This window comes from Macaca mulatta, chromosome 2, assembly GCF_049350105.2.
Source record: "Macaca mulatta isolate MMU2019108-1 chromosome 2, T2T-MMU8v2.0, whole genome shotgun sequence".
Lineage (NCBI taxonomy): Eukaryota > Metazoa > Chordata > Mammalia > Primates > Cercopithecidae > Macaca > Macaca mulatta.
The window spans coordinates 160,784,737-160,803,680 of record NC_133407.1 but is presented as its reverse complement, the minus strand read 5'-3'; the positions used below and the strand labels follow the sequence as shown (position 1 = coordinate 160,803,680).

General features: G+C 49.8%; 1 protein-coding gene across 9 annotated transcripts in view; it reads right to left on the bottom strand.

Annotated features, from left to right (window-relative positions):
• The window catches only part of SEMA5B (semaphorin 5B), a 121,214-nt gene that overhangs the window by 66,065 nt on the left and 36,205 nt on the right, over positions 1–18,944 (bottom strand). The gene's annotated exons all lie outside the window — the stretch shown is intronic.

Below are 18,944 nucleotides of genomic sequence, written 5' to 3'. Positions count from 1 at the left end.
CAAGTGTGGAGCCCAGGACAGAGGGGCAGAGGTATGGGAGTGGGGATGGGCGGAGGGGGAGGGGAAGGTAGGGAGAAATTCCTTAAACCCCATTCAGGATTTCCTTCTGGAGGGCTGTGAGTCTTCTTCACCAGGCTCAATTCCTGGTACTCTGGGTCCTGCCAGCTCAGATTCCTGAACTTCCAGAACATAATTGTCTTCCAGCTCAGCAGGGCACAGCGTCGGGCCGGCTAGGAGCAGGCTGCCATTCCCCGAATGTACACCCTGTCAGTGCCCAGATCCATCTGGAGAGCAAATGGCTGGCTGAGGGGAGACAGCCCAGGCACACCACCCCCCATCTGCTCCCGCCATGTGACACACACTTGCAGGCGGGGAGGGAGAAGCCTGAGGTGGTTGGCTGATGTAGTGGGGAGGGTGGGAGAAAGAGCAGGGACCAGCAAAAACCCACTGTCCAGCCCCAGCCAGAAGCCTTTCTGGGAACTGCTCTCAGCCCTACTCCCATTGCCAGGTGAACCCCCTCACTCCTGCACACACACAGGGGAAAGACAGGTCTGAGTGAAGGCCAGGCCTGGGACTCCACCACCACCACTGCCCCAGACACAGGAAGGTGGATGTGGGTGCACACTCGCCTGCGCACATGCCTGAGATCCAGATCACTCCTTCAAAGCTTCTTTGCAGGTGCAATGATGCAGCCTCACTGCCGCCCTAGCCCTGAGCGCCTACAAGGCAGGTGACTAGTCCTTCTGGGTTTGGGTGTATGGGCTGGGGAGGGTGAGGCAGGGACACATGCCTGAGGACCTCTCAAGTCGAGGGTGTCCAGGAGGTGAGCAGGCCATGGGGCTTGGTTGTGGGCAGAATAGAGAGCTCCAGCCCTGGGCCAGGGGATGGGAAGAGAAGGGGGGTGGTCTTTAAGAGAAGTACAGTGAGCTCTTTCTGATATGGTATAAAAGAAGCCCTTCTTGGAGACAGAAAGATGGTCAAGGGCTGACAAAACCCTTCCAGTGCTTAATGAATGTCTCTCTTTAAACCTGGCCATTGGTGCCAAAGCCCCTTAAGTTCCATATTCATAGAGCTCAGTTATAATAAGAATAACAGCTAACAGGCTTACTATTTGCAGGACTTTATCTATGACTCACCCTGTAGGCCCGGCCCCCACCCCCAGCTCTCCTTTTCCACAATGGAACTGGAATAGAGTTATCCTCGTAGAGGCCTGTTGGAGAAGCATCTGAAATGCAAGAATTCTGGGGAGGGAGCCCGGAAGTGTCCTCCGCTCAGGTCCACAAGGACAGCAGAGATATGGAAGGGAGCGGGAAGCCATGTCATTTTCCTCCCAGAAGCTTTAGTCAAGTGCCCACAGGTGTGGTCTGCAGGCAGACGTGGGGAGCACCAGACAAGGAGAGATGGAGTGGGGACCCTGGGTCCAGGGGTGAGGAGCAGTGGAGTAAGCAGAGGCACAGCTGAGCCCCTGTCTGCCAGGAGAGCTGCCGCTGCTGCCTGGCAGGAAAGGAGTGTGATGGATGCTCCCCTGCCCAGCTGCGCCTCAGCCTTGGCAGGGGAAGGAAGGACGATGAGACCCAGAGCCAGGGAACACGGATTTCTGCCTGAGGAGGCGGAGACCAAGGCAGAGACCTGCCCTCCCCCTTCTCCTCCCCACTACCCCCCTCCTTTGGCACAGCCTGGGTTGACACTGAAGCACTCATGCCACAAAACGTGCAGCCCTGGGTTCAAATCCCAGCCCAGGCTCCCTTAGCCTCTCTCAGTCAGTTCCCTCAACTGTAAAACCACACAGGGCAGTTGTGAAGATTAAAAGACAATGTTTTCGGAAGCACATACCACTATCTGGCACCTAGAAAACACTCAATAAATGTCAGCCATTATTTTATCATCATTATTAGTGTTGTGATTATGCGGACCTTCCGTCTCTCTCTCCAGATGCTCACAATAGCCTCCTAAGTACGCTTCCTATCTTTCATCTCTCCTCTCCAATCCGTCCTACACAAAGCTGCCAGAACACAGTCTACAGCAATGATTTGGTCACATTATTCTGCTGCTTAAAACCCCCACCAGCTCCCCACTGCCTACACAATCAAATCCAAATGCCCTGCATAGCAAGGCCTTTCCATCTGCCTCAAACTCCCTCTCCTGCCTCCTCTTTGGCCATTCCCCCTCTATCCAACCTCCTCATCACATCCCAAATCTAGATACTCTTCACGTCATGCACTTGCCCACCTCGATCCCTTCACTTCTGCTCGCCCATCCTTGTAGAATGCCCTCTCCTCCAACGAAAACCTCCTCAGCCACCAAGGCTCAGACAAATGCCAGCTCATCCATGAAGCTCCTTTTGACCCTCACGCAGCCAACAGCTTCCTCTGCTGACAGATGCAGCATGTGGTTTATATACTCTCATCATTTCCCCGCCCTGTGTTGGGCTGTGCAGATGCAGGAAATGCTTCTCAAAGTGTGCTCCTAGGACCAGCAGCATCTGCACCTCCTGGGAACTTGTTTAAAATGCAAATTCTCCTGCCTCACCCCAGATCTACTGGATCAGAAAGTCTGGGGGCAGGGCCCAGTAATCTGTGTTTTAACCAGCTCTCCAGAAACTATTGCACACTCAGTTGGGGAACCACTGATTTAAGGTACCTGTACCCTACAGGTGATGCTTGGTACACAGAGAGAAGTGATGGGTTAGATCAGATCACTTGGGTAGCTTTGAAAAAATACAGCTGGTTGGGCCTCACCTGCAGAGATTCAGATTTAATTGATCTGGGGTTAGGCCTGTGCATCCATGTTTTTTTTTCTCCCAACATTTTATTAAGAATATTTTCAAACATACAAAGCAGTTAAAAGACTGCACAGTGAACACTGGTATACCCGCCATCTAGATTCTATTACCAACATTCTGCTGTATTTCCCTTATCACACATCTGTCTACCCATGCATTCATCCATTTTATTTTTTGGTGCATTTCAAAGTAAGTTGCAGACATCAAACACATCACACAAACACATCTGAGTGATTTAAAAGCCCTCCGGGGCCAGGTACGGGGGCTCACGCCTGTAATTGCAGCACTTTGGGAGGCCGACGCGGGCAGATCACTTGAGGTCAGGAGTTCAAGACCAGCCTTGCCAACATGGTGAAACCCAGTCTCTACTAAAAATACAAAAATTAGTCAGGCACGGTTGCACACCCCTGTAATCCCAGCTACTCAGGAGCCTGAAGCACAAGAATTGCTCGAACTGGGGAGGCGGAGATTGCAGTGAGCCAAGATCGGGCCTCTGCACTCCAGCCTGGGCGACAGAGTGAGACTCTGTCTTGAAAAAGAAGAAAAGCCCTCCAGATGGTTACACTGTGCAGTCAGGGCCTCTCTCATCACAGGTGAGAAACTGACAGTCTCTTAGGCTCAGCTCCTGCTGTGAAATGAGGAGGAGGAGAAGGATGATGCCTACTATGCCTCCCTGTCCCACTCTTACGAGGACTGAATGAGATCACATTTGAGAAAGCCCTTTGTAAAGGGTCATATGATTAACAGAAAGCAATCCCTGACTCCATGCTGGAGAGGAAGGTGTCCAGAGCTGTTGCAGGATCACTGAATAATAAACGAATTGCAAATAAATGACAAATAATTATTTAGTATAAGTGTATCCAAAATATTGCATGAGACATACTCATACTCATACTGAAATACTCTTTGTTGCTTACCTGAAATTCAAATGTAATTGAACAACCTACATTTTTACTTGCTAAGTCTGGCACTCCTAGAACTCAGTCGTGTCTTATGGAGAGCACCAGGATCAGAACCCTCTACCCAGAGAAGAGTCAGGGCTGGCAACAGGGACTACAGCTCTGCCTAGGATTTAAATGTTAATGTCATCCAAAAACACCCTCACAAAAACACTAGAATAATGTCTGATCAAATATCTGGGCACAGTGGCCCACCCAAATTAACATATAAAATTAACCATCACGGTCAGCAAGTCTCAAACATTAGAGTACAAAAGTCTCACTGGGGAGAACCAATTAAAATGCAGGTCTCCAGGCCCCACCCCAGAGATTCTGATGCGCCAGGTTTGGCACAGTGCTCAGGAGCCAGCATGTTAGCCACCGCTCCAGATGGCTGGGATCCGAGGGCTCCACGGGCCCACTTTGGGAAGCACAGCAGTTGTCACTCAATAAATATTTGCCGACTAAAGGGATGTTGGAGGTAGGAGTGTGGGCAGGAAGGCATCTGAGCCAGGGCCAGACCAGCTCTGCAAGACTGTGTCCTAGGGGCTCTGTGAATGGCCCCCAGTGGAGTGATGGCAGATGGGGAGCCAGCCAGCCAGTCCTGCCCCCAGGCAGGGACCCACAGCTGAGTTTACAGACAGACACAGGAGACAGAGCTGCAGGCAGTGGGCAACTCCACTAGCCCTGGCACTAACCCAAAGGGCAAACCCTTGAACCAGGCCTAGCCCCACCTGGGCCCCAGGGTGCCCTTCTCTGTCCCATGCGAGTCGGTGGGGTGGACGTGCTCGGCCTCTCATGAGCCGATGAGATCATGGCTCAGGAATCTATGTGCAGTCGGTTGCCCCTGAAAAGAACCGCTCACTCAGCTGGGGAAGCGAGCAGCTGAATGTTCACAGGCCGGCTGGGGAGGTAGGGCGTAGGGCCACAGGGACCCGCGCAGCATCCCAAACACTTCAGAAAGGAAGAAAATCAGCCCTGGGTTGTACAAGCCCATGATGACAGAGCTGTTTCGTTTGTTTGTTTGTTTGTTTTTAATAGACTCCCATAGACTGGTGGTTAGAGTTATGTCCCTGAAAACCTTACAGCTAAATAGGTAACTGCCAGAGAATGACAGCATCTGGGCAGAAAGAGACTCTTGGTGGTGGGTTAGGTCCATCTCCCAGGACCAGCGTTCTAAACATTTCATCGTGATAGAAGGCTGGAGGCGGATCCCTCCGCTGGGCAGCCTCCAGGAGGGGAGAGGCATGGGCAGCCAGCTTCGTGTCAGAAGGGGCATTCATCCTCAGGGCCTTGCCTGATGGGGAGTAAGTAGGTGCTCAATAAATGCATGTTCAGCTCAACTGAGCAAAGGGTAAAGCAAGAGGAGAGGAGACTAGTGGCTGCCCCTCTTCCAGGCCTCTTTTACCCCTGTTACCACGTCCTGCAGCTCTGGGCTGCTCTGTTTCCACCCCTTCTGTGTGACCTCAAATGCCACCTGGCTCCCTTCATGCCCGTCCTCCTGCCCAGGTCCTGCTTGGCCATCTTCAGCCTGCCCTGTGAGCCATCGCACAGCAACTGGGAAGGCGGTTCAAAGAGGGAGACGCAAGACACAAAGAATGCCTTGACAAGAAAGGACAAAGCACTGGGGCTCTGCAGGCTGGAAAGGAACAATGGGATAAATGGGATGGGAGGTGGGGGAAGAACCAAAGTCCTCAGGTGTCTGAAGGGTTATAACTGAGAGAGGATGACCAGAGACACCATCGCTTTCAGGACAAGGCAAGGTGAACGTGGACAGTGGAAAGACCCGCCGAGGAGAACATTCAGGATGGGAGCAGCAGAGAGCCCCTCTGTCTCTGAGATCACCTGGGTGTCTCCAGGAAGAAATGCTTTTCTGCCTGACATGGCCTGCAGAGCCAGCCAAACAACCTGCCATCCACAAACGCTTCCACATCCTCCCCAACTCTCTTCCCGGATTAAGCTTGTGCCACTTCTGGGGGTTCCCAGTTCCACATAAGTTTACTACCTGCTGTGTAAATAGCACTTACTTTCATTTGTGCTACAGTTTCTTTTGGCTGCCTTCAAGGGCTCCCCTTCTCTCTTGTTCTGATTTCAGGGACTTGGAGATGAAATCTACATGTCACCCTATGGCAGCCTTAAGGGAGAGGGGCATTCACAATTGGGATGTCCCCCCCTCACTGTCTCCTTTCTGTCCTGGGATCCTGGTAGATTTTTCAACTAAATCCAGAAAGACAATCCCTTAAAGAAGGAACAACAGGCCATCCACCTGGTTTCCCCAAGGCCGGGACCATGTTGTCTCCAACCCCCCTGCAATAATGCCCGGCTCTCTGGCTGTTTGTTTTGGCCAAACCAGCATATGCGCTCAAAACCTTTAAGGGAACATTCTAACAGCTAACATCCTTAGATTTACATTCTAACATCCTTAGATTTACTGGGTTATGTCAGAGCACTGGCAACTCCCCATTTGTGGATATGACTTTACTGATTTTCCCCTAAGTGTGTGGCCTTGCATATCCAGGGTGAAGGGATGCTATACTTATCTGGGCCATATGCAACAGCTTGCCTGACATTTCATCACTTGGAAGCTGCTGATGTTACCTACATTTTGTACTGGACTCTGCCACTGACATCCCCCACCCGAAAAGTATCATTTCTCTTCTGTGTCATTCTTAAGCCAGTCTCTGACCCAAGACACAAAACTCCATCCCAGTCCCAGGATGATGTATTCTGCTGTGGATCTAAAGGACCAAGGAAGCACTCCCTGTTTCAGGGATGCTGGGGTGGGCAGTGGTGACTGATGGTCAGCTTCCCTGGAGAGCTTCAAGACCAGGACCAAGGCCAATAATTCTGGCCAGCCATGCTCTTCCTGGATGCTCTTCCATTTGGGCAATGACCCAAATTATTATTATTTTTATTGTGGTGAATTATCCATAACACAAAATCTACCATTTTAACAATCTTTCAGTGTCCAGTTCAGGATCTTTAAGTGAATTCACGCTGCTGTGTACTATCGCCACCATTCATCTCCAGCACCCACTCAACTGTCCCAGCTGAAACTCTGCCCACTAAACAGTAACTCCCCAAGCCCCACTCCCCACCTGCTCCTGAGAACCACCATCCTACTATCTGTCTCTGAATTTGGCTACTGTAGGTTCTTCATATCAGTGGACTCTTACAGTATTTGCCCTTTTGTGTCTGGCTTATTTCACTTAGCATAATGTCTTCAGGGTTTATCCATGTTGTAGCATGTATCCCTAAGTTATTTTTTAAAGTATGTCACCAGGTAGCGCTTTGAGGACATGGCAAAGAAAGAACGGACATGGTTACTGGAGTGGCACCCATAAATGTGGGCACGAACACACACTTGGCTCTTGCAGGCTGGTGTGTGTTAAATAGACATGTGCTTGTGCACCCCCTCCAACTGCCCTCCACGAATTGCAGGGGCCTGCCCTCCCTCCCTTTGGGAGCAGTTCTCACACCATCCTGCGCATAACATAGGAGACACCTGAAGAGCTGGTTACAATGTGGGTCCTAGGCCCCTCAGAGCTTGTGTTGGGTCCCGTGCAACAGGTGATGCTGAGGTAGGGGACTGGGCACCCCACTTTGGGAGGCCTTCCATCCCAGGGCTGCTCCACGTTCCACAAGGGAAAGACATGACCCCAGCTTTGGTTCATGTGTGGCCAGGCTGCATTTGACGGCTTCCTGGGAAAACCAACAGGTAGGGTCCCATTGGGAAATAAGGTCAGCACATCCCTGAGAGCATGTCTGGCCTATGAGAGTCAGATCTAACTTCCTACACTCACTTCCTACTCTTTCCCATGGAGGTCCCCACTCGCTTCTCAACGAACTCCTGAACAGCACACCAGCATGCTGGAGGCACACACAGGCACTGTTTTTTGAGTGGAGACAGAACACTTTTGGAGCCGGAAAGGCTTCTCAGCTTCTCCGAGGAGGTGGCACTTGAGATAGACAGAATCCTGACAGTAGATAGAAGCAGCAGGGGTCACATTCCAGAAACAGGTGATGTGGGTTTGGGAGGCAACCAGGATCTGGTGTGACACGGATGGATGGAGTCTCTGAGTTGGAAGTCTGGGTATAATTCCAAGCGCTTTGCATTTGGCCACGTGACCATGGCAGGTCATCAGCCCCTGTAGGCTGTGCTCCTCAAGTCAGGGCTGGAGTGACAGGAACAGAGGCTGGGACCGTACAGTGGAGGGCTTTGGCTGCACTTAATTTAGAGAGAATTTGGGAGCCATGCAATGCTTTAGAGCAGAGACCCACACTCCTTTTAGCCACAGGTAGGACAAGGGTGGAGGGTCGTGCCTCTTGACTTCTCGTGTCCCACGAGCAGCAGCTGGTTAGCCTGACACCTCCAAACCCTTCCTCATTTCCCATGTGGAGGATTTCCTCCAGTGAGGGCATAGTCTCCGGAAGAGGGTTTCCTCTGGCTCCTGGGAGGACTGACAGCCCCCTCCCAGCACTGGTTCACAAAATCAGGAAATGTGGATGCTAAATAATTCATAAACACATTAAATAACACTGGCTCTAGCCTCGATCCCTGGGGAGCTCGCTGTTAATACTTCCCTCATTTAACATCAGCCTGAGCCAGACATCATTAGGAAGGGAAATCTTCTCTCTCTTTTAAAAAATCATGTAGCTTAAATGGTTTGGGATTGTTTGCTACTTTGCATGATTCCTGCCACCGCTCCTGCCCATTACGGGGATAATTAAGAATTGACTACGGTTGGCAAAAAGCATTCAATAGCCAACTTTTTATTTGGTTTTTTGAAGTGCCCCAGCCCTCCCCCTGTTCCCCCACCAACCCCTGGTCTTCCCTTTCTAGTCCCTGCAGCCACGCAGCCCAGATCCCTTCATGCACCACCCCCAACTCCCCAGGTCTGCTGCCTGTAAACACTTTTAGAGTCCCATGGAAACCACACACTGAATGGAGAAAAAGCAGGGAGACCATTCACTCTCCTCTTATTCTACTGCCCCATTTCCTCCAGGCACCTTGCCTGATGTCCCTTGGGCCTAGGGCCAGAGTGTATTTGTTCGGCTGCCCTGGTCACCCGGGAATGGCATGGGCTCAGATCCCAGGCCTGTCCACCAGCTGGTCATTCTCTCTTTCGAGAGTCACTCTCTCTGACGGGCTGAGGCAGGATTAAAGACATCAGGAGGAAGAGCATGCCTCTGATCACAGAAGGAGGGGTTATAGACACCTGGCAGACCCCAGCTGGCCAGGCAGGGCGGCTGCAGGATGTCGGGCAGGACCTGGTTGACCAGGGCCAGTTCACCTGAGCCTGGTGTCCATTCCCCCAACCCCACCTGTAGCACTCCTCCACCTCCTGCTGGTCAGAAGAGGCAAGGGGCATGTGGCCAGTCTAATTTTGAGGGGCAGCTCCAGGCATTGGGGTGATCTTTAAGGCTCGTCTCCTTTATTTCCCTGCCTCCAACCAGAAGTACATCTAAGTCATCTCAAGGATTTTGTTTTGTTTTGTTTCATTTTTTTCTCTGTCCTCATGTCACTGATTTCTAGTGTTCTAAAATCCTGAACATTCTTTTTACAGTCTAACTTAAATTTTTTCTCCTGCAGGTTCAATGCATTATGGGTTGTTCTGAGCTCAGGAAGCTGGAGTCTTACCTTGTGCACAATAAATCATCCAGGGGAGGGGAAAAACCCTATAAAGACACACAAGAAAGCCAAGCTACTTTTGGGGGAGCACAGAGAAGCTTCTAGAATGGCTGACAGAGTCCTATTACTTGACTTGGGTGATGGTGTAAAAAGCTTAACTTTATAATAACCCATTACTAAAACATCTACTTTGTGTGGTTTTCTATATTTGTTTTATAGCATCTCAAAGTTTGAAAATTAAAATTAAAAAAAGTCATCAAAGTGTTTAGTCAGTTGTATCTTCATTCAGGCTCCCATATGAAACTCTCCTTTAGGGTGAACAACCCCCATTTCTTTAGCATCTCCTCCAAGGCTCAGAATCCCTGCACCAGATGGTTGACCAAATCCTGTGGCAACTGTCTTGAGGGAACCTTTCAGGCCTCGAGGGAAACTTTCAGGCCTCGAGGGAACATTTCAGGCCTCGAGAGAACCTTTCAGGCCAGGTACTGCTGGAGCACTTAAAGGATCAGAGAGCCAGGACTTCCTTGAGTTTCCAGAACAGGCTGTGTGACTGTTTTGTGCTGGTTTGCTAATAAATATCTTAAACAGGCAGAATTTGGCCTGAGATTGACTTTCATGGTAACCCAGGAATGAGGTGAGGAGGAGGCCTACAGCCCTCACCTACCACTAAAGATTGGAGGCTACTGATGTTTACCAAATTGAATTTAAGAGTTGGGCAGGACCTGGTTGACCAGGGCCAGTTCACCTGAGCCTGGCACCCAGTAATTGCCCAACAAATGTTAGTGTTATGATTATCTTACTCCTGCTGTGGAAGCAGAGGGAAAGGGAGTGGTAAGGGACAGGGTAAGGGATAGGGAAAAGAGGAGGAAGGAGAGAGAAGCAAGGGCAGGTCATTCCAAGAGTTTGGCTCTTAGTAGGAAATTCATCATCAGCTTCATCATTGGTCTTACGTGCAGAGGAGCAGAGGAGGAAAGAAATAACCAGCTAGTAAAGCTGGTACAGGCCGCCTTTTCCTTCCTACAACGTTTTGCTATGGAGGGCTTGCCCATAGTTATCTAAGTAACCTTCCTTCTTCTCTTCTCCTTCACTCCCCCACATGCCCCCACCGCCCCCATCCTCTCCCCACCCCACCTCCCCCTCCCCCACCGCCCCACCACCTACAGCTCATTCACATAGGGCCATCCCTCAGGGATTGGAAGCTGCAGGTGGGCTCTGAAGGTCCAGTGGGAACCCTCCCCTCAGGTCTGTCTGCCTCACCTCCTCCCCAACTCCACAGCTAATGAAGAAGCCTGGCAAAGTGTTTGGAGGCCCTCCCATTAACCTTGTGACTCCCATTCTGGCCAGCAGGGGTGGCCTCAGAAGGAGAGCATCTGGGTTTGCCACTAAAACCCCCCTTTGCTGTCACTTGTCAGTCGGGGGCTGCCAATATGTCCATGCCTCTTCATGTCCGTCTGTGGCTTCTGTTTGGGCCCATGTCTTTGTCTCTTTGCTCTCTCTCCCTCTGGGGCTCCTCTGCTCCAACAAAAACCCACAGCAGAATCCTGGGCACATCACAAATAGTTTTCATTAAGAATAACGACAAAGGTTACCCATTGGGTACAAGGTTTGCTATTTGGGTAATGGGTACACTAGAAGCCCAATCCCCACCAGTACACAATATACCCATGTAACAAGCATGCACTTGTATCCCCTGAATCTGAAGTAGAATTTAAATTGAAAAAAAGTTCTACTTAAAAAAAAAAAAGTAATTAAAACGAAAGCTTCAGAGAAGGAAAGAGGAAATTAGATTTTATTCTAAATTTGTCTGACATAGGCAGTTCCCCAGGGACACAACCGAAAATGTAAAGGCCCAGAAAAATCACATACGGGAAAAAATAATTTCCCCCTGTTTGTCCCAAAGACTTCTTTGAAATATACGATTTCAAATACGTTTCTGGATCCTAAAACTTTTTAGAATGAATAAAGTGTCTAGGACAGGGTATTTTTATGCTCCCCAACCATTTCTAAAAATTACACCGTAAGATTTTAAGTTAAAAAAGCTACATCAATCTTTTTGTCTGCATATAATGATGCATCTTGTTTGACATTCCTTTCTAAATGACCTACAGAAAAATCAATTGTTCCTGAGAATCCAAGTACATTTCAACTTATAAGTACAGAGGAAGTAAAATGGATTACTGTAATGAAAAATGGCCAGGCACAGTGGCTCACACCTGTAATCCCAGCACTTTGAGAGGCCAAGACAGGAGGATTGCTTCTAGCCGGAGTTCAAGACCAGCCTGGGCAATATAGCAAGACCCTGTCTCTAAATTTAAAAAAAAAAAAAATTCTTTTTAAAGAAATTAGCCTGGTGGGTGGCACTTGCCTGTAGTTCTAACTACTCTGTCCCAGCTGAAACAGGAGGATCCGTTGTGCCCAGGAGTTGGAGACTGCAGTGAACTATGATTGTACCACTGCACTCCATCCTGGGTGATAGAGTGTCTCTTAAAAAAAAAAGAAAAAGAAAAATGAGAAAAATGTTGTCCCCAGCAACTTCAGCTTCCATGAAAGTACTGGATCTAGGATTTGGAGGCAGACCTGTGAAGAGGTAAAAGGGGAATGGCCACAGTGTTTGACAGATCTACCCCCCAAAAGCTCCCAAACCTCAGCGCCCAGCTGCTCAATGCTGCAGATAGCTGGAATCCTGCAGGAGGAGGTGTGAGCCCGGAGAAAGCTGGGGGATCTCCCAAGAAAATTCCATCCCCCAACAGGGTGGCCACGCCAGCCTATGGTTCCAATCTGCCCCTTCCATCTTCTACTGCATGTGAAAAGAAATGGAGCCATATTTGGAAAAACATAGTCCAAATCAAGAAATAAATTAACATGTGAAAAGAGAGAGAAGCTTGTCCCAATTTAGGCAAATCTTCAGTTTTCAGGACTCCGGGAAGATGATAAAAACGAAGTGTTAGAAGAATCAAATATGACTCAAGGTGATGGCTCAAAGAATGAGGCTGATTAGATAAAATTCTATGGAGTAAATTGTGTTCAATGAGATTTAAAGGTTTTCCTCTCCTTTCTTTTCACAATTCCTTTTCTGAAAATAAGTGCTTTTCTGTTTCTTGCCAACACCAAGTCCAGAAAGCATAATACTGTCCTTTGTCTTACTCTAAGTGTGTTGTAGATGGTTTCTTCTCTTCAAGGCTTTGCCTGCTTATTAAAAAGTGTCAGAAGACAGTGCATGCGAGACTTCTGAAAGCACAGGTGCTTTTATAATGGGAAACTTGAAATTATTAGCAGAGCAAACTGCAACATACAATTTGATCTACCCAACAAGATAGTTTCATTTTTATTAAATCAATTATATACAACCATTTTTGACATTTTGAAACAAAGAGACATGAGATCTTCTGAAAAATCACCAAAACCAAAGTTGCACACAAATTTTCATCTTCCTTCTAATATTCGAGAAACAAATGATCTTTTTTCCCTGTGCTTCCAAAGAATGTTTAAATCCAAGACAAGTCACTCCTGTTGCTCCCTATAAGGCAAGAGAGGCAGGAGGGGGCACTGGGAGATGAGGCAGGCCCAGAGAGAGAGAGTGTGTGTGTGTGTGTGTGTGTGTGTGTGTGTGTATGTTGGGGGGGGTGTGTGTGTGGTGTGTAAGTGTGCTGGTCTTCCCCCTACTTCCCTGCAATGCAAATGCTGGGTAGAAAGCACACACACACACACACACACACACACACACACTTGCCAAGGGGGTGTCCATTCAGCCAAGAAAAAACTCTCAGCTGAAGTTAACCCTATAACCCTGCATTTGCTCCACCATCTTCAAAAGAGGTTTGAAATTCTTTCCCAAACTTTGCTGCACTTTCCATGAGAATGGGGATGTTCCTGCATAAAACATGAGTTTAGGAGGGCCATGAGCTAGCAGGCCTTGGGGAGCTTGTGTGGGGCCCGGGACTGTGGGGAAGAAGAACAGAGAGGTGGGGGAAGGGAAGGGAGGCTGTTTTCTCAGGCTGCATTTCTTGCAGGCTCCTTGGAGACCGGAGAGAGGCCAGGAAAGGTCTCAGCTGGGGCTGGGCCCTCACAGAACCTGTGGAAAAAGGGATGCTGTGCCTGACCCAGTGAAGCCAGATGGGCTGGGGTTTGAGGACCTCCAGGAAAGTGATACCGGGAAGACAGGGGGGAGAGAGAGAGAGAGAGAGAGAGAGAGAGAGAGAGAGAGAGAGAGAGAGAGAGAGACAGAGAGAAAGCTTGGAGAGGGGAAGTCCTGGGAAGGGAAAAATGCAGGCCAGGGGGTAAACTCTACTAAACATTGAACATGCAGTCTTCTTCCCCCCGTACATGGGTTCACAAAGGACAGGGACAAAAGGTCTGCCTCTTTTGCTATCTCCACAGAATCCAGCCAGCGGCGGGCCTTTTACGTGCCGTTTTGGAATGGCTGCAGGTGGCCGGGCAGGATTCTTATCCTGTTATCAGCACCCCAGTGAGTAGGATTTAGGGGTCTGCAAGAGGTCCTCTCCCTCAAACTGGTTATTAGCACTGCTCGAATTAACTCAGCAATGGGCTAAATGCCAGCAGCAGGAGAGGGATGTTAGGGCATTCTGCTGCTCTGGGGACAGAGCCCTCATGAAAATCACTGAGGCACCACTCTCCCCAGAGGTCCTGGAAGGGCAGGAGTGTTTATGCTGCTGGGCCATGGTGTGTGCTACGGACGGACGCCCTGTATTGGTCACAGGATTGCACAGATACTTCTGCAGCCTCCTCCTGACAGGGACTGGGAGAAGACAGACACTGAAATTAATGGGGATGTAAACTACCTTGAATCCCTTTCGGGAAAAATCAGGACATAAGGAGTGGGTTTTGCTGGGGTTGGGTTTTTTGGATTTTTTTGTTTTCAATTTTGAGAATTTTATGATACCTGCAAAATAGCTGGCAGTGCTCCAGAATGTGGTCACTGGATCTTTGCACGTCACTGGTTACTTACCGCAAGTTGGAAAATGCTGAGACCAGCCACAGAAGTGCAGTTGGAAGGGGGCCCCAGAGATGTGCAAGAGTAGTGGTCTTCAAACCTGAGCTGCATCAGAACCACCCAGAAGCCATGCAGAAACCCTGGCTGCTGGCCCCCAGCCACGGAGATCCTGATTCTCCATCTGGGGTGAGACTCGAGAATCTGCATTTCTAACAAGTCCCCAAGTGATGCTGTGCTATGGTGCAAGGAACACACTGGGAGAACAACTGTTCTAGAAAACCCCTCCTTTTGTAGTTGAGGAAACTGAGGCGATAGGGCTTTAATGGCAGAGCCAGGAACTCACAGCCAGGTTTCCTGAAAAGAAGGTGTGGCACCCAGCTCTAGCATGAAACCCCAGTGTGGAGGTGAGGCAGAAGGGATAGGACAAAGCCCATACTCTGCTAAAATCAAACACCGTCTATATCCTCCATGTGCTAAGGTTGAGTCTATAGAACCCCAACCACCCGGATCCCACTGGAGGGGCGGAATGGGAAACTGAGGATAAAGTGACCAGTTGGACAGGCAGACAGCAGCAGGAGGAAGAGCGGGAGCACACAGATTACGGAAAGCAAGTAACACAGAGTGAACAATTAAGGGACACTGGGGAGCCTCCTGCCAGCCCTGGAGGGCAGATATTAATAAGTCTCTCTAGGACTTGGCAGTTTGGGAGCAAGCTTGCTGCTTCCAGCTGTGACTTGACCTCACATCTGTTATCTCCTAAGGCCTTGGGGTGGGGCCTGGAAAGCTCTGCTGGGAGAATGGCCAGAAAAAACAATTAATCTCACCTCATCTGGGCTCTCATGCCCGTGAGGGCTACCACACCTCCTCGAGACACATCAGCCTCATCCTCCTCGAGACTGGGAGCTCCTCAAAGCCAGAGACACATCACCTAGCTCTAGCCTGGTAAGCACTTGGTAAAAGTTGGATAAAGAAATGAATGCAGGCATGAATGCAGCCCTTCTGCTCTGGAGAAACAGGCTCTGCCATCAGTGTACTTCAAGAGGAATCCCACCTGTGTAATCCCACCAGTTGGGGATGGCCAGTGGGGTGTCTGTTGCTAATTGGCACAGTATGGACAGGAGTCCCTCTTCTCCAAAATGTCCCCTCCACATCTTTCTCCCTGCTCTGCTAGGGGAAAACAATCTTTTTGCATCTAACCAGCGTATGTTCTGAGAGAGTCCACACCCCTGCTCTGGGAGACCGGTCTTGGAATCCCTAACCCTATGAGAAGCTCCTATTGTCCACAGATGGCCCCTTGTCCCATCAGTTTCAGATGGGAGGCTCAGAGCCCCTGCAGATTCCCAGCAGCCACACAGAGGCTGCTGGCGGGTCAGGGAAGGCTGTGAGCTGGGGTCTGCTGCCTGATGTTGCCAGGCTTAGTTGTGGGGAGAAAGGTCCCAAGTGCAGAGCTGCGCTGAGACTGCAGAGGCAGTGTCCTGGCTCTGAACCTTCCCCTCATAGTCGACCCTGGACTGGCCCACCAGGGTTCTGGGAGGGCTTCCTGATTCTGCACCTGGTCTCATGGACATGTGCTGTGCCTTCTACGGCAGCCCACGAGGGCCTCTGAAGGACCTCTCTGTCTCTGTTCCACGTTGGGTAATCCTCATGTCACTTTTGGAAGTTTCACAGACCAGCACAGAACAGAATAGACACACGGTAGATGTGACCCAGCTCTGTCCTGGGGCCATGAAACTGCAAACCTCAGAGCATTACACCCTAGAGGTTGGAAAGGTGCAAATCACAGAGTTGCTTATTACCCCAAAGCTGTCCATCTGGGGAGATTTCTCTCCCTTACTCCAATGCCCATTGAGCTATTCAGAGAAAATTGGTTCCTTGGGGGAGTAAAGGTCAGAAAAAGAGAAAGGTGAAGGCTCCCAAACAGTTGCTGGGGGCAAACTGATTCTGCGTAGTTAGGCAGAGACCATGAAGACTCAGGGCCCTAAAAACAATATGCTGTGGCTTGTCTGGGGTGACTAAAGATCCCAGGCAGCACTGTCCAGCCACCTCCCTGTCCCTGTTCTTTAGATGCTGTTTAGAGATTGTAAACTTACCTACCAGTATTGAGCATCATTAGAGATAAAATCTGCTGAAATAGATCATACAAGGCATTTCAAAGCCCAGCAGGCTGATTAAGAGATGATTTGCTGGTTTGTGGCACCTGGAGCACCTCTCAGCTCCCTTCCACAAACTGGATTTTGGCCAATAACTTCTCTGCAACATGAGGCTTCCTATCAGTCCCTCCTCTGCTAAGGGGCAGCTGGGGATCCTGCCCTCCAGCTCTGGGGACAAGTTTCTGCACAGTCAATGGGAGACATGGAAAGAAGGGCGGCGCCTTTTTTCCTACACAGGAGGCAACACTTCCTACACAGAAGGATTTTGCCCTTGGCCAAATACTTGGCCATGTTGAGACCCAGTCTTATGGGGCCAAAGGCCACATGAGGGCCCAAGGAGAGGATGTAGCAGCAGCAGCAGGGTTCACCTGAACCAGTGGTTCTCACCCAGGAGTAACTTTGCCTGCCTGGGAGGAGACAAGGGCACTCCTGAGCTGTCTTCTCTACCTGCCCCCCAAACTCACTGTCAGGTAAGAGAAGGACTCGAGGGCTTCACAATATACGACATACATGTACACACATGCACACACACAACCACACTGCCACCTGTTCACATCATAGGTTCTGGAATGTCTCCTTCACGGAGCCCTCCTGGACCGATGAAGAATAGGACCCCTGTGACCCCACAGGGATTCTGATAACAAGAAACTCAAGAGGCTCTTCTCCTCTGCTTACTCTTCCTCAGAATTATTTTGCCTTTAGGATGAGACTTAATCCAAGCAAGGTACAGAATCCTCTCAATTGATTTATTTCATTATTGGTGCAGAACATGATGTCTGTCTCACTCAACAGCTCCCCAGGGCAGGGCTCACCTCCACATCGTTCACATTCAGTACAGGACCCAGAATGCTGCCAGCAAGTGTATGTGTAAATATATGCACACGCGTGTGTATGCTCACACATGCTCTGGATGCTAAGCCCATCCTGGCCTTGATGGCACTTTTAGCTTTTGAGCAGGAGTCAAGAAGGAACAGTGGTACCCCACAGTGGGATTTTCCTTCCCAGATTTCACACTGCACAGATGGAGGACCCAAACCAGCAGCCGAGACTCACCACCGCATTTCCACTAGAAAGAGCTGGAGGTTGGTGGAGGCTGGGAGAAGTGATTCTCCAGTCAGGATTGGGTGAGAACGTGAGCAAGATCACACACAAGCCCAGAACCCAAGCCTTTGCACTCTTAGGCCAGACATGGTTACACTTCACTTGGCTAGGATGAGACCGAGTCTCAGGGGACCAAAGACCACATGGGGGCCCAAGGAGAAGATGTAGCAGCAGCAGTGTTCACCTGAACCAGTAGTTCTCAGCCAGGAGCAATTTTGCCCTTGAGGGACCTTTGGCAATGTCTGGAGGCATTTGGGGCTGTCACAAGTGAAGGTGCTACTGGCATCTCACAGTTGGAAGCCAGGGAAGCTGCCAAACTTCCTACAAGGCATAGGACACTCCCCTTCTGCCCCACCAAGAATTATCCATCTGCAATTTTCAATGTGCTGCTGTTGAGAAACCTTGACCTAAACACTGCTGCACCCTCCATGCCGTGATTACTGAGTGAGTTGTAAGAAGGAAAATCTCAGATGAGTCAGAATCATGGTCCTTCAGCCCTGCCTTAGATTTCAGACAAGCTCCAAAGGATTGGAGTATACTGGGTGGGGGTGGGGCGCACCACAGAGTTTTCCCACACACAACCTTCTGGAAAGTTGGAAATGTTCCCAGTGGGACCTCAGAGGTTATCTTGTCAAAACATACTCATCGTAGGAAACTTAGGGAGATATAAGCAAAGACCATACTATCACAAAGGAGAGAAAACACAATCGCAGGCATGTTAGGAATTCCAGGAAGATGGGCATCCCTGTGATGGCAAAACAGATCGCTGAGAACCCGTTATGGATACAGGAAGCATGTGGCGACCTCCTAGGCCTCCTTATTCCCAGACGCAGCCCAAGCTGAAAACAAAACTGTAACCACCAAGGGGAAGGGTTTTAATGGATAGGCAGGGATCCAGGCTATAACAGAGGGTCCCTGGGTTCCCAAGGCTGTGGTTCTCCAGCCTTATGGTGTTTCATTTTGCGCACATTCAAAGCGGGGACCCACCACTGTTTGCAAAGAAAAAAAGAGTTCCCGTGTCCTTTCTTGGCAGCGCTGATAGCAAAGTGACTCTGAGAAGCCCAGCAGCCCACGGGTCAGGGACTCCAGGGCAAAAGCAGAAGGATCACAGAGACTTTTCAATGGCTTTGGGAAGATGATGTCAGCGTGGGAGGAGGCCACATGGCCAGGGAAAGGAAAGGGCAGATCTCACTCTGCGATCTATGCGCTTTACCTAGCAGGGGTTAAGCAGTAAGAGTACAAGTGAAAGCCTGGAGCACCTGTGGGTGTGGGGCATTTCGGAGACACCATCCATCCACATGCTCTTAGACACATCTCTACCCAACCAGGAGAGGGAAGAAGTAGGAGAAACTTCTTCCAGGGTCTCCTGACTCCCGAGAAAAATACCTGC